The sequence below is a fragment of the Pinus tabuliformis genome, chromosome X (assembly GCF_031772625.1).
Source record: "Pinus tabuliformis cultivar Carrire ecotype Pingquan chromosome X, CPIR1, whole genome shotgun sequence".
NCBI lineage: Eukaryota > Viridiplantae > Streptophyta > Pinopsida > Pinales > Pinaceae > Pinus > Pinus tabuliformis.
In genome coordinates, this window is record NC_142308.1 from 1,285,415,266 (window position 1) to 1,285,431,633 (window position 16,368).

Consider the following 16,368-nt stretch of genomic DNA (forward strand, 5'->3'; position numbering starts at 1 on the left):
TTTACTTTCATCCAGCCCTGATGCTTCCATAGGTTTTGCCAAATCCTGTCAGGAGCCTGGGAATCAAGGTCCAGGAGTATGAGTTTGGCTTCCTTGAGATTAAAGTTCCCCTCATTGTTGTTGCCCCATCTCAGCTGGTCATGCCCCTTTGAAATGAGAATTTTCCTTTGCTCTAACATTTTCATCAGTCTTTCGGCCTTGGATTTTAGAGGACTGTCATTTCTGAGATCCAAATTTCTCCAGTTTCTCCATTTCCCTGAACTATTGGATTGATCCCAGAAATCCTTAACCTTAGTGAATTCCTTAGTATCAGTCTCTGTTTTGAGGTCCTTCAAATCCTCCTGTAGCAGAATAGGTTCTTGTTGCCATCTGTCCTCCCAGAATAAGGCTAAGTCTCCCTCTCTGATTTCCCAGAAGCTGTTATCCTGAATTAAGCCTCTGTTATCCCAGGCTTTGTTCCAAATGTGAGAACCTCTTATATTTCCATCCATCCTTATGCGGTCATTAACTAGCCAAGAGCTTGCATATTTTTCTTTCCAAGTGATGGACCATTGTGCTTCTGGTTCCTTTATCCATCGCCACCATAATTTTTCCCCTAGAACTTTACATAGAATTTCAGGATCATCCAATCCAAGACCCCCATGGTTTTTGGGTTTGCAAATTTTTTCCCAGGCAACTAAGGCCCATTTCTTCTTTTCCTCCCCCTTGCCCCAAAGAAAGTCTCTTTGTATGTTTCTCATTTGATTCAGGATTCCTTTAGGAGCAGGGATAGCTGATAGCATAAAGATCGAGATTGATTGCAGAACAGTCTTTGTGAGGATCAACCTTCCAGCCAAGTTTAAAGATCTCATTGTCCATTTCCTGGTCTTGTCATGCAGTTTACTGATCATCGGCTCCCAGATGCTCTTGTGTAATGGTTTTGCAGTTAAAGGAACCCCCAGGTATTTCGAGGGGAGAGTGTCTCTTTGAAAGCCCAGAATTCTAGATATGTTCTTCTGAATAGCAATGTTAGTATTGAAGAAAAAAATCTTAGATTTGGAGAGATTAACTTCCATACCTGAGGCCATGGCAAAGTCACTGAGGATTTGTTTATAAGAAAGAGCTTCTTTGACTGTAGGAATTCCCTGCAGCAAGGTGTCATCCACAAATTGTTGATGAGTCAAGGCCTGTCCATTGTCAGAGAGTTGGATACCCCTGATGTTACCAACTACTTTTGCATGCTTGATAGCCCTGCCTAGTCCTTCCATCATGAGGATGAAGAGAAAGGGAGAGAGGGGGTCACCCTGCCTGAGACCTCTAGAAGGAGTGAAAGTCTCCGAAGGAGAGCCATTAACAAGAATAGAAAAACTAGAAGAGGTAATCAAAGCCAGGATCCATCTTACCCAATTGTGGTCAAACCTGAAAGCAATAAGAACTTTCCTTATATAGTTCCAATTCAACTTATCATAAGCTTTGGCAATGTCCAGTTGCATGATCATTCCATCTTTCCTCTTGCTAGTTAGTGAGTGCACCACTTCATGAGCTTGGATGATGTTATTAAGAATTTTCCTCCCTTCAATGTATCTAGATTGTTCCCCCGAGACTAGAGAGGGAAAGAGGGGTTTAAGTCTGTTTGCGACCACTTTTGATATTATCTTGTAAACCACATTGCACAATGCTATAGGTATGAATCTATCAAGGGTTTGGGCCAACTCCTGTTTAGGGATCAGGGCTATAAAAGAGGAATTCAATGCTTTCAAAATGGTTCTGTGCCTCTTGGAATCTTCCACAACCTGCAGAATGTCCTGTTTGACAATATTCCAGCAAGCTTTGAAGAAGTCAACATTGAAACCATCCGGGCCTGGCGCCTTTCCATTCTGCATTTCTTTGAGAACCCCACTGACCTCCTCTTCGGTCACAGGTCTATAAAGGTTAACATTATCCTCTCTGGAAACCATCCTGGGTATATGCTTAGTGAAGTCCCAGATGTAGAGATCTCTTTCATAACAGGTTTCCTGTGCTATGCTTCGAAAGTGCTAGACTAGAGCTACTTCTATTTCTTCATGAGTGTTGAGATTATTTCCTCTTTTATCCTTGATCAAAGAAATTCTATTGTGTGCTCTGTTAGCCATGGTGGATTTGTGAAAAAATCTGGTATTACGTTCCCCTTCTTTTAGCCATTGGACTCTAGATTTTTGTCTCCAAAATATTTCCTCTTGTTTGCATATATTCTCCCATTGTTGTTGATATTTGGTAGCTTGCTCATCTCTGACTTTATCATGGCCCTCTATGATGAGGGTTTGGTTAAGTTTCTGCATTCTATCTTCAATATTTTTTTTTTCTACAAAGATATTGCCAAATTCATTCTTGTTCCAATCTTTAAGCCTGAGCTTGATGTGTTTCAATCTTTTTTGTAGAAGGTACATTCTGGTTCCCTGTATGTTTAAATCCTCTGCCCACCACTTGGTTACGTTGCTTATAAATTCTGGGTGGGATAGCCAGATATTCTCAAATCTAAAAGGTCGTTTCCTGGGGTTACCAATGCCCTGAACCTCCAGTTGCACCGACCAGTGATCTGAGCCTCCAAAGGGAAGCACTCTTGCCACCATTTCCTTGTTATTGAGCATAAGATCCTCTGAGATGATGAATTTGTCTAATTTGGAAGCTACCTGGGACTCTCCTCCTCTTTTATTGTTCCAGGTGAAGATTCCGTTATCCATTTCGATGTCCACCAGCTTCATTTTATCAATAAAGGTTTGAAAAGCCATGGAGTCTTTGCCTAGAACTCTAGTTCCCCCTTTTTTTTCCATTAGTGATCTGATCATGTTGAAATCACCCCCTAAGATCTAGGGTATTCCTGCATATCTGTCTTTGAGAGTCTCCAGAGAGTATAGAAGCCTGAGTTTGTCATCCATTCTTTGAGGGCCATAGACATTCGTTACCAAGTAGGTTTCCTTATCTCCTGCTGGTTGGATTACTACAGATAAGTAATCCTTCGATGCCTCTGCATCTATTAAGTCAATTTTTTGTGGATTCCAGAGAGTGAGAATGCCTCCTGCTGCGTTCTCCGCTTTGACTTCCAGAAACTCAAATCTATTGAGCCACTTACTATGGATATCTCTTATCTTCTAAATGGAACATTTAGTTTCCTGGATGAAAATCACATCCGGAGATGCTTGTTTCATTCTATTACTCAGTAACCTTTGTTTCCTTTTACTACCTAGACCCCTAATATTCCAAGAAGTGAACTTCATAATTAAAGGTTAGTAAAGGAGTAACTGGATAGGTCTTTCATCTTACCTGAATCTATCATTAGCTTTCCACATTCCATCAACAACTCATTCTACTTTTTTCTACCCCTCTTCTTTCCTGGGATTCTGGGTGCTAGTCCTACTGTATTCTTCATCGTTTTCACTCCTTCGTTGCCTTGTCTTTCTTTGTGTTTTAGTCTTTCCACCCCTTTAGTCTGGGTTTTCCATAAAAACAGTTGTTGAACCCTATTGAACTCCTCTGTGGGTAACGAGTCTAACCCTTCTTTGGTTCCTTGATTCAAGAAACCTTCTAAATCTAGGTTCTCTTTTTCAAGAATCTCCTGGAGTTCATGGTCCTCCATTTCCATCTCACTTTGGGTCATTTCAAGATCCATCTCCTATTCTGCATTACTTATCATAAATTCTTTTTGCTTGTTGTTTTCTTGTATTTGTTCATTGTCTTCTGCCCTCTCCTCCTCCTCTGGGCTTCCTTCCTTTGCTTTATCTGGTTCTATTGGACCTTCGTCTACTTCAAGGACGTGGAACATGTTCTGGCTAGCTTGCTGCCCTGCAACTTTACGTGTTCTTATTCCTCTTTTGCCTCCTTTTCCTTTGTGTTCCACCTTGAGGTAGCTTTCTGAATCCTTCATAGTATCAACTTTGTTTTTGTTCTCTATCTTGCTGAGAGGGCAGTCTCTGACCAGATGTCCATGCTCATGACATTTACGACATCTGAATGGTATATGTTCATAATCTACCATCTGTATCCACTCTTCATCAAAAACTTCCAGAATAACTTCGTCTGGCAAAGCTCCAGAGAGATCCATCTCCACACATATTCTGGCAAAGGAAGTATACTTTCCCCTTCTAGTGGCCTCAGAAACTTTGACAAACCACCCTAACTTATTTCCTATTGCTGATAGAGATTCTGTTTGCCAGTAATCAAGAGGTAGAGAATAGAGTCTGACCCAGACTGGGACCGAAGTGAAAGTTTCGCGTTCCGGAACAAAATTCATAATCCACGGTCGCATATAGAGGCCTGCTGCAGCATAAAAGTATGGCCCTCCTTCAAACACTCTGTCCCTATCTTCAAGATTTGCAAATACTATAGTGAAAAATCCCTTGGACCCCAGATGTAGGTCAATGCTACCTTTTGGTTTCCAGTGGTATTTAATCCATGTTTGTAAGGCTTTTTCAGTGGGCCACAACCCCATGAATTTACATATGATTGCATAAGTTTGCATGTGATCCCTGTGCGCCTGCAGCGCTGGATCATTTAAAATGACTCTGGGGGTTACCGCCGCTTTGGGTTTGCATGGGCCCATGTGCGCTTTGTCTTTAGTGCCTTGTTCCTTGATTTCTTCCTCATTTTCCATTGCATTATTGTGCTTCCTTGACTTAGTTCCCTCCTGCTCTTCTTCATTGTTCCTATCCCTTCCTTCTGAAGGCTCTCTATCATTTTCCATTGGTTTTTTTCCCTGCTAGCCACAGCCTGCTTGTAGGAGGGAGAGGAGCTCCCTCCTATGCGTCCTTTCATGGAGGATTGCCCCTGTCACCGTTCGAAACCCTAGTTCGTCTTCCTGCTTCCTTCCGCTAAAGTTCGTTTAAGACTATATCATCATCATAAGATTATGGAAAGATCAAAATCATGTGTGTTATCAACAATACACATTTAAATCTTTTATCAGGTTAGAATAAGATGAACTAATTCATAGTAATTAATCATTTTCTACCTGTAACGATGTAGATATGAGAAGGACATGTTATCATTCACTGTATGTGCACACAAACTTACATTGAATGACGTAGAGGAGCTGCATGAAATGTGATACAGTGTAAAGCACTAGAAGGAGAAGGACATTGATACTGAAGAAAAGCGGAAGCAGGGAGGCTATCCTTTAACTCCATGCGAGACTGCTCTTTTCTTGAAAGCGTTGGGCTATTCACCAACAACAAACATTTACATTGCAACAGGGTAAATTTATGGCAATGGTAGCATGAGAGCTCTGCAAAATGAATTCCCAAATGTATTTTCACATTCAACTCTTGCTACAAAAGAGGAGTTTGAGACTATTAAAAACTATGAAAATAGACTTGCTGCATTGGACTATATTTTAGCACTAGAGAGTGATGTGTTTTTGTATACTTACGATGGAAACATGGAAAAGGTTGTTCAAAGGCATAGACGGTTTGAAGGTTTCAGGAAAACTATAAATCTTGACAGGTAAGAGTTTTACCCATTTTACTTACCAACCTAAAGGAAATGATTGGTATTTTTCTTTGACTAAAACTATCATTGGTAAAAGGAATTTTGCATGCTATACAACAATATAAAAATGAAGGGCACATGTAATGATTGTGATTTCTTTTGTCATTAGGGAAAATCTGATCAAATTGATAGACAAAATGGATCAAGGACAAATTTATTGGAATAAATTTGCATCCAAAGTGAAGGCCACACATTTGAATTGAGTTGGAGCTCCTTATGCAAGAGAAGTTGGTGATTTCCTAGGACTGGAGGAAAAATTCTATGCCAATCCCTTCCCTGCTTGTATATGTGAAAGTCATAAGAAAAATTGAAGACTACTGAGGCAACATTACCATGCATAAGCATAGCCTAACTATATATTATATTTCAGATACTAAGGTATTGTACTATAAATTGCAGCACAAAGGTGAATTGGTTGGGATCTAATTGTTAGCATGAGGGGCTTGCCAATCGGTGTTCACTAGCTCAATGGAGATGTACATGTAGGACACAATGCTGATGACCAATTATCTGCGGTATGTAGCTTAGCTAACCATGCCTCCGTCAAATAGATTGGAAAGGGTTAAAGAAGAAAGTAATAAGAATTTATCTTTCCTTATCAATACAAATTCTTACTTCTTGTTGGTATTTCCGAGGGTTTTGAAATCTAACCCTTTAACAAGCTTTAGAAAGGAAAGCAGGGAGTTAATATGTATTCTTTAATATTCTCTGAAATTGAATGAAAGAGAAGCTGCTGGCAATGGGATTTCCATGCCAGACATATAAACCAATTAATTCTTTGTTGTATGTTTGATATTGTCATTGGCATTGCCACATTTAATGAAATTCTATATCCATTCTTTGAACAAAACTATGCGTATATGAGTGATGCTTGGCCCTACCTATTGAGGAAAGAATTTATTTTTTTGATAGCCATTTACAGCCAATCGACACAGCCACCCTTCGCACATTGCTAAATAAACTGTTTGTTAGAATGTTGCATGATTTAGTATAATTTGACTGAGATGATATCCTCCTAGTAGTGCAACCTAAATATGCTTCTATTGCTAACCATTTCCATACTAGTTGGGGAGCCTCATAATTTAGGAAGTTGATTTGATCCTTTGTAGTGGGCATTTAGGAAGTCTTTGCCACAACCACCGAACTTTGAAGTCTGAGAAAAATTAATAAGTTTTTTCACATCGGGAATTTGCAAATGCAACAAACATATACGAGAGTGTGAAGGAAAATCAGATAAATTTATACTACCTAATTATATGACTCCTTTATAACTTAAAAATTGATGAAATTTAGATTCTTGTTTCACATTATTTTGTTTCTCCCTCAAACCCTACTCTGCAAATTTTTTACTTTTTTTGATATCATATGTTGTGGTTTTAATTCTCATCAAGCTTGCAGAGAATAGATCTTTGTCCATATATTATTTTTCATCTACAAAGAGCTCCTAGAGCCCAGTCTCAACTCAACACTGATTGATCCTTGCACATCATAAGGTCTAGCCCAACGAAATCCTCTGGTCCATTATTTTCAGTAAGATGTCAAGATCTGATCACAACTTGCATAGGATGTTACTACATAAGTCATGTGTAGGTTTCTGCTCTTCATGATAATACCTAATCTTATAACTCAAAATCTCAAAATAAAGTGAAAGGTAATAAAAAATCAACAAAATTATTTTGGATTTGATAGAATGATAGATATACACATTGTACAATCTTATCATAGCTAGGATATTGATGTTAAATCCATTCTATATTAAACACATTTTTATTAATCTAAAATTGTTATTTAAACAAAGATTGATTGGTTAGATTTCTATGATAGCAAATTGGAAAAGTTTAAAATCATAAAATGTTTAGTATTTTTCTTTATGAAAATGTACTTTTAATCAACTTGCATTAATTGTAAAAATGTGGATGAAGACACAATGCACATAGGTTTAAAGTATTACTTCTTTTTATAAAAAATTATATTTATAACACAAAGTCACTTGTTTTTCTTTAGCTTTGGTGTCAATTGTTTTATAAATGAAATTATCTTTACAAATAATTTAATCGAGAAAACAAACAATTTTTTTATGAATAACATTATATTTACAAATAATTTATATATAAATTACAATTGAAATTTGATTTAAAAGTATCATGATGAGGACTCCATCACATAGGTTTAAAGTATTACTTCTCTTTATTTGGCATAGTGTAAGTGATTTCTCTTTATCTTCTTGCTTTGAATGACATTTTGTTTACTATTTTTTTTATCTTCAATGATTTTTTATATGTCATAATTCTTCTCAAATTTATGCCTTAGGGCATTTCCTTTGCAACATTTGGTACAATTTCTAGTATATAAGGATGTGCAAGGGATTATTTACAATATGAAAAGTTCGATTTCTTAAAAATATTAAAATTTGCCTTTTCTATTTAATATATAAAAGAGTAATATATTATTTAAACAATAATTTAATAAGTATATATTACTAATAAATATTAAAAATTAAGAGAAAGTAATTGTAATATAATATGATTGGAAATGGATTAATATATGGTCTAGGTAATTATTTTAAGATGTATTGTGTTTTGATGTGTATATGTAGTTATCATATAGTGAGGGTTTTATACATAAAAATCACATGTAATTATTTAAAGTAATATGAAATAAATTGTGTAGCAACAAAATGTTAATTTTTTTGTTGTTGTTGAATGAAATGGTTTATAAGTATAATTAATTTCCAGTTAGATATATTTAATTATCTGTTAATCTATACTATAAGTATAGTTGGTTGACAGTTAGACACACTTAATTATTTGTTAATCTATATTATCTCATAATTTGACTTTACCTCAAATGGGTCCATGCAAAATTTAAAGAATTAGGCAATTAAAAAGTTGGAATCATAAATATAAATGTTAGTAAGCACCTTTTGGGTACCTTAACACCATAAAAATATTTAGTGAATAGTATATGATAAATAAATTAAATTTATATATATATTTTTGGATTCATATTCTCCCACACAAGAAATGGATGAGAATTATTCCATTTATCTAATTGTATTTAGAGTATGAGTGAAATAATAAATGTGAATTATTGTAAAATATACATGTAGAGTGGATTTTAGGTGACCAAAGGTAAATAATACGAGTAAAATTTTTGGGAATTGATTCAGGCAATTTAAAAAAATGATGGTAGAAATTTTAGGTGATGGTTATCTAATAAAACATAACAAAGATAAAGAAAAGAGAGTAAAATAGAAGTTTATTGTGTGTGGGGGTTTGAGATACTATTATGTGTATATTTAAATAATATTTTATATGATTTTGTTAAAATTTATAATAATAATAATGTTAACTTAAAAGATGATATTCATAAATAATTATTTTATGAAGTTATAAATAAAATTGTAAGGTAATGAATATTTTGGAAAAGTTTTACCTTTAATTTATATTTGCATTAATATGATGAACATATATATTGCATATAAAATTGATGACAATATACATGTAATGATGTAATTTGAGAATGACAAATCAATGTTGATATGAATTGATAAAGATATATGATAAATTAATGGTGAGGGTCAAAATATGAATAGCTTAGTGGTGAGTCTTGATCTAAGGATGTCATATATTAGAAAGGGGGGAATTGTTGTTTTCTACATTCACTAGGAAATCCCAAGGCTGACGAAATAGACATAATGGTTGTGGGGAGGGGGGATATTTGTTTTCTACATTCGCTAGGAAATCCCAAGGCCAACGAAATAGACATAATGATTTTGAGACATATGATAAGTATGAGAACGAAGAAAATTGTGCCAAAGAAAAGATGCATGAATTAGATTGACGAAATAGACATAATGATTGTTGGGGTGGGGGAAGGGGATAGTTTTTTTCTACATTCACTAGGAAATCCCAAGACCAACGAAATAGACATAATGATTTTCAAACATATGATAAGTATGAGAAAGAATAAATTTGTGCCAAAGAAAAGATGCATGAATTAGATGAGGATACCATGAAACTTGAAGTCACAATAACTTGTGACACAATTGTTATACCATGTTATAGAAAAAACAAAAAAAAGTGGGGTAAGGAGTTAATGGGATTATGTTGTGGACATGCACTCATAAGTGTATGAGAAGTCTTTAGATGTATCTTAACTGTTTTCTTTATGTGAGATAATATAGACATAGAGGAATAACTATGAACATAAAGAGAAGGCCATTAGACATGAAGCATGTAAAATCACATAAAGTGATAAATTGGTGAGGAAACCTAAATAAGGCACTGGTTATTTAATTAATATGTGGAGGAATTATAAGTGATCAACGAAGAGACTATGATCACAAATTATAAATAAATAAATAAATAAATAAAAAGCACATGTCAAAGGAATTCAAATTGGAAGCAACAACTATATAACTTGAGATTATATACAACTACTTTTGGAGGGGAATCAACAATAGGCAACAACCTAATCCTAAAACATGATGGAATATTTTGGAATGGTTATACTAGTGATTATTGAAGTTTTTATGATTGTGATAATAATGGTCGTTATAGAAAGTATGATGGACACAAGAAGAAAAATGTGGGAAAATATGAAAGTTCTAAGCATGGAGGAAACAATGTCCTACCTAGTCAACTATTATTGATAGTTAAGGTGTCCCATTGATTAAAAACAATATGGGAATTCTTATGAATTCAACTAAAGCTTAGACAACATCTTGGGGTGTATAACTAGTGAATAACATTGAAATGATAGGTTATAATATGAAAATATAATATATTCCATGACCAACTTATGTGGGGGGCAGTGAAGACGTGTCTCTCTCTTAATGGAAAGCTCTCTTAAGGATATAGGCTAAGTGGAATGGAAAACATGAATGAAAATTGGGATGATTGGTAAGGGTCATAGTGACGACCTACATAATTTAAAAGTGTCAAGATTGGAATTTGTGAATACTTTTAATTGGTGAGAAATGACAAGCGATAAGTTAGGAAAATGTTTCAAGCATAATGATTGTTTAACTTATGGAAAAGGAAATAAACTATGTATATTAATGAGAAAAAATTGAGCATGAAGCATAAGAACATATGTTGTTGAAAATTCTATAATGAGACCTCAAAACTATGTATGCACAAATTTAAAAAGAAGTGAGGTCAAGTGGTATTGAGATGAGAATTTGATGAGATAAGTAGTTATTTTAAGGATGTACATTGATAATTACACAATGATGGATAAATCACTAGGGATCAAAAAACCCTCATGCAAGTTGATTAAGCATGATAACAAACTAAAACAAGGAAGACCTAGTGTATATGTGTCATTAAGTAGAATGGTACTAGAATGGATAAGCAAAATGTGTATGGGGATCATGGAATCTTAATTTGATATCAATGATTAGAATTTTTACACCTAGTGATATATTAGGGATGAATTTTACTAAATTTCTTCGAGGAAGGAAGAATACATGACTAGAGATTAAGGATCAAGACAATGAAGCTCATTTGGGGCTTAGCAATGTACTTAAATGACTATACCTACTGTGTAAATGGACAACTTCCTAGTAAAAAGATCAGGAATTGATTATCGAAAAAATAAGGTATCTTGATGAAAACATGACACTAGTAGTATTAACGTGATAATCTAGATCCTAGATGGATATTGAATAATATTATTTCGTAGTTCGTATTCATTATTTATACAAGCAAATGAAACTGATTTTTTCTTATGAATGATGATAAAAATGAATATATAGTGTATTATTTCTCTATATTTGATATGTATTGGGATGATTATCATATTTATGATGTTATGATATGAGGTTATATTAACATGTGTGTTGGGAAGGGGTCCGTGGGGTCAATTGAGCAAATTTTGAGTAAATTTTGTAGTTTCTTTTTGTAACAAATGTAAAGTCTCTGCGAAATGTGGAAGCAAAGCACGAAGCTAGTAGAAGTCAAAGGGAATTTAGTCCCTTAGTTGGGTAGGTGATAGAGTTGTTTTGAGACCCACCCATGGTCTGTGGACCATGGTATTGTAAAAGAGATGCTATAGATAGATGAGTCATATCGAGTCTAAGGATCAATCAATTAGTGAAGAATCATTGTAAGGGAAAGGTGCTAAGGCAGGAAAGGTATGTTTCCTGTACTTAGGAGAAAGGGGAAGGCTCCTACAGTTGAGTGCGTGGAGACCTTGGTAAGTCTGCAGGTTGAGTGCGTGGGTCCCTACAGGTAAGTGCACAGGAATAAGAAGTTTGTAATTGAACGTTTATACTTAATAAAGATTGTTTTGAGACGACTCTGATGCATCTGTGCCTTGTTATTTACTTCTACTGAAATTAATGTATCTTCAATTTCTGATATGTTTTATATGAATTAATGCTTATTTACTGCGTGAAACTAGTAGATTTGTAATATTTATGCATGATAAGTACAATTAAGTACCTTCGCGAAGATCTGGAAGTCGTTTAGATAGATTTGTAGTAGTTGTCTGTTCGGAAGGGATCAAGTTGCGTGAAGTTAGATCTAAGCCATAAGAACATCATGAAACCATCACATAGGCCTCTGGATGCAGAAACCTGGTTCTAGCATTCCCCAATACTGCTTTGGGTGAGACTATAGCTTGCGCTATGCAGGTTGTTGCCGAAAGGGCCAACAGTCAGGGTTTTATTTGTTGGCACAGATAACGCTGAACCTGGATCAAGCCCCATCAATCCAACAAACGGTTCCTTTGCTGGGACCGTGATTTATCTAAGGAATGTGTGATGTTGAATAAGTGGTTCCCTACTGAGAAGTAAATCGAAAAGTGGCTCGTTCGAAAGTTGCATCCATTTGCAGCTAAGGAGAACATAAACCCGTTGTTATCCAAGGAACAATGGTTGAATAGATACCTGTACACCAATGAAACCAAAGCCTCTTTCTGTTTCTTCCCTTGCGAATTGCAGGAGTGGCTGTCTAAATTAGCGGATAGTCAGGGTACGTGGAGTATTGATGAGCCTATTGTGTGGACTCCAAAGCTAGTGAAGCGCCTAAAGCTTCAAAAAATAACATCGTGCGGGTTGTTTATCATTGGATTTATCGTTTCTTAGGAGGATTCGTCATTAAGCTTGCGTTTGACACGACCATCAGCGATAGCGAAGCAAAGTGTAGGTTCTTCAAGGGACTGTGAGGTAAGTACTTAAAATATCTAAAAACTTGGATTAAGATGTTGTTGTGTGAAAAAAAGGGTTATGCCATTACCTTGATGTTTGGGAATACACGAAGTAGAAAACCCTTTAGAAGGAACGGAGAATCAGGCTTTGAATACAGTCTGTTGTTAGGATCCTCTTCCAGTGACGACGAAGGAACTATTATGAATACACTACAAAGTGTGCTACAAATAGTAAGTTAGGGTACCCCGAGGATACCTTACCCATCCACTCCACCTCCACCTCCGCCGCATACACCTACACCCTCATCTCCACCTCCACCTCTGCACCAACCATTCAACATGACGAGCACAATGAAGGTGCCAATCTTTAAAGGGGTAGGGAGCGAAGACCCCGAACAATTATAGTTCATTGCAGATGTTGTGTGGACAGGACAATAGATTATTGTTGATAATATAAAGAAAGCACAATTGTTCACAACGCTGCAGGATAGGGCGTTGACATTGTATATCAAGTCATGTCAAGATGGACCTGGCGCGACGATGGCAGAGACTCAGCAAGCGTTAAACAGTGAGTTTAAGAAGCCTAAGTCTCAGGTGCAGTCTGTAATAGAGTTTAAAGAAATACAATAGAGGGTAAATGAGTCCTCGTGGGATTTTGATCAGAGGCTAAAATTCTTGATCCAATGGGCTAATATGAAGATCAAGGATGATCAACACAGAGATTGGTACATTGCTTCATTGTTGCCTCATCTAAGACTACCATTATCACAACAAAAGATAGGAATGCAAGTGGGGGATGTGGAGATTGCGATGAGGTTAGAAGCCTCGCCAGTGCAGGATACAAATGTTGGAGTACAAAAGATTCAGTCGTAGCTGGCCAGCCTATACATGGAGTTACAAAGCTTGAAGACAGGGAAGGAAGCTCAGCCAGAGGTGCACACTAAAGTCTGGTGTATAAAATGCGAAGACAAAGGACATGATAATGATTACTACCCTATTTATCAGAATTACTTGATTGGAGGAGGTCTCGTGCCTTTGAAACCTAATAACGTTGCGGGACTGAGCATGGGAGTACCATTATGGTGCGCTATCTGTCAGATAGCTGGGAAGCATGCGACTGATAATTGTCACCTCTTGCAGAAGTTTTTTCAGACACCGCAACAATTGTTTTGTACTTTCTGCAAATCGGTTGGACATGATGAGCGAAACTGCCAAAGTTACGAACTGATGATGGAAAGGACCCCTACCTATTGAATGTAGGTGGAAAATCGGCCTCAAGATTAGGGCACGAGTTCAGCGCGTGGGGGATTTCAAGGCCATGGAAGAGGAAGAGGAGGAGGGGCTAGCAGAGGTCGTGGGAAAATCATTTGTTACAACTGTGGCAAAGCAGGTCATTTCACGCATGACTGTCAGAACCCAACACATCCATCTTTCAATATTGTAGGAAGTTTGATCATGCGATAGAAGATTGCCTAGTGCTGATAGCTAAGATGCAAGAGAAAAAGATGCAACAACCTACACAAAACATCCAGATGATGAGGGTGTAGCCTCGCAAAGAAGATCACAATATTAATATCGTAACGCGCAGTGGTATGGCCCTAGGAGAAGATAAATGAAAGCAACCAGAGACCGAAGGATGGGTGCGTAAGGCTTCCAAAAAAGAAGTTGGTTTTGATCTCAACAGGGCTAAAGAAACTTTCATGGAAGCTAAGAAGAACTTTGCTAAGGCTTCTACATCGGGGAGTTAGGAAAAACCTATTGGAAATAGTGAAATACAGGACGTGGATCCCTCACTATTGGCTACTTTTATGAAAACTTGTATGAAGCTGTTGCAGAATAAGAAGTCGGTAGAAGGGCTCTAGGATCTAATTGATAATTTTACAGGAAAAATTAAGATTCCATTAGAAAAACGCACTGTAAGGAAGTTGGGTAAACGTAAGAAGCAAACAGGGTGCGAGATGAGGCTAACCGCAGAGATTGGAGAATATGAAATGGATCAAGTCATCCTGGATTTGGGTTCCGATGTGAACATACTACCTAAGTAGACATGGGAGAGGATGGGGAGACATGCACTACAATGGTCTCCTATACAACTACGTATGGCCAATCAATAGAAGATCATTCCTATGGGGCATATGTATGGGGTAACAGTCGATATTGAAGGAGCAAGTGCTCTGACCTATTTTGAAGTAATTGAAATAGTGGATGACAACAATCCTTACCTTGCACTACTAGGAATTGATTGGGCCTTGACATGGATGCCATAATTAATCTGAAGAAGCAAAGAATGACATTTGAAAAGAAGGCGCTTAAGGTTATCATGCCACTAGACCTCGTTGAAGCAGCTTGCTACACTAAACCAGTCTGCGACTATGTGGAGGACGATGAATTGGATCAAATATATAAGATTATTGCGCATGACGAAGATCGGACCAATCGTACTACAAATACGAGGATTGCATGGGATTAATATAACTCTTGTACCTCAGATTCAGCTGAAGAGCTTGAACACTGGCAAAATAAATTGCATGAAGTTTCCATGCTACGTTGCAATATGATGAAAAAATCTCTGTGATGCGTATCTACAAAGGTAAGAAATCTTCTGCATTATGATGGCTTAGATGATGTTAGTTTATTTTTGGATAAGTTTGAAAGAGAGGTGCCAGAATAATATCGTTTCCCAGCACTAGAATTGGTACTACACGCTACGCCTGCCTGTATGACTGAAAAATACAGTGGAAAGGATGATCCATGCAAAAACTTGGCCCGGTGGACTAAAGCTTGGGGAGAGGAGCCACAACTAGAATGGGTGCATATATTTTGTCACACCTGAGATACTATTCCAATGAATTGGTACTTGGAAATGGAGCTACGCCATGGGATGATCGAATGGGATATCTTGAGGGAAAGTTTCTTGTTAACTTTCAGCTTTGAGGATGGATTTGAGTGCATTGATGAAGCACTCTAGGAAATTAAGGCCGATATCTTTAGAACACCCAAAGAACCAGTTGAATGGGTTCAACCAGACTAGAGTACCCAACCATGTCATGCGTTGGAATGCTACAACGTGACTGCAGAAGAAGAAGAAGAAGAAGAAAAAGATCTGCGAAAAATCAACATTCCGAGACCGAAGGACAATGCAAGGTTGAAGGCCCTAAAGCAGTGAACCCTAATATCTCATAACCTTTGAAGATCGGTAAAATAAACATTGGGTTTGATGCGTGGCCTAAGTTTGCAAAGATAGGCGATTATTGGGATGAAGATACAATTGATAAAGTTGCGGAGTTGTTGTGTGAGTACTATTACTTGTTTCCCACCAAGTTCTCGGACCTAAAAGGAATAGTAGGGGATTTGGGAGTGATGAAGATCACCTTAAAGCTCGATGTGAAGTTTTTAAAATAAAGACCTTACCATATAAATCCTAAGTATAAGGAGAAGGTATGCAAAGAGCTGGATAAAATGATGGAAGCTGGAATTATTGAGCCAGTAGAAGAATTTGATTAGGTGAGCCCTATGGTTGTTCAAGAGAAGAAGCAATTGGATGCAATCAGAATATGCGTAGACCTAAGAAAGCTCAATATGCATGCGTTCATGACCCATTTCCAACACCAATTATAGATGAAGTTTTGGAGAATGTTGGTGGACTTGAAGCTTATTCGTTCATTGATGGGTTCTCAGGGTACTATCAGATTAAGATTGCACTAGAGGATCGCA

The 16,368-nt window shown here is 36.9% G+C and overlaps 1 pseudogene; it reads left to right on the plus strand.

Annotated features, from left to right (window-relative positions):
* The first annotated feature begins 4,511 nt into the window (after window positions 1-4,511).
* LOC149144749 (O-fucosyltransferase 19 pseudogene) lies at window positions 4,512-5,840 on the plus strand (annotated as a pseudogene).
* The last annotated feature ends 10,528 nt before the right edge of the window (window positions 5,841-16,368 follow it).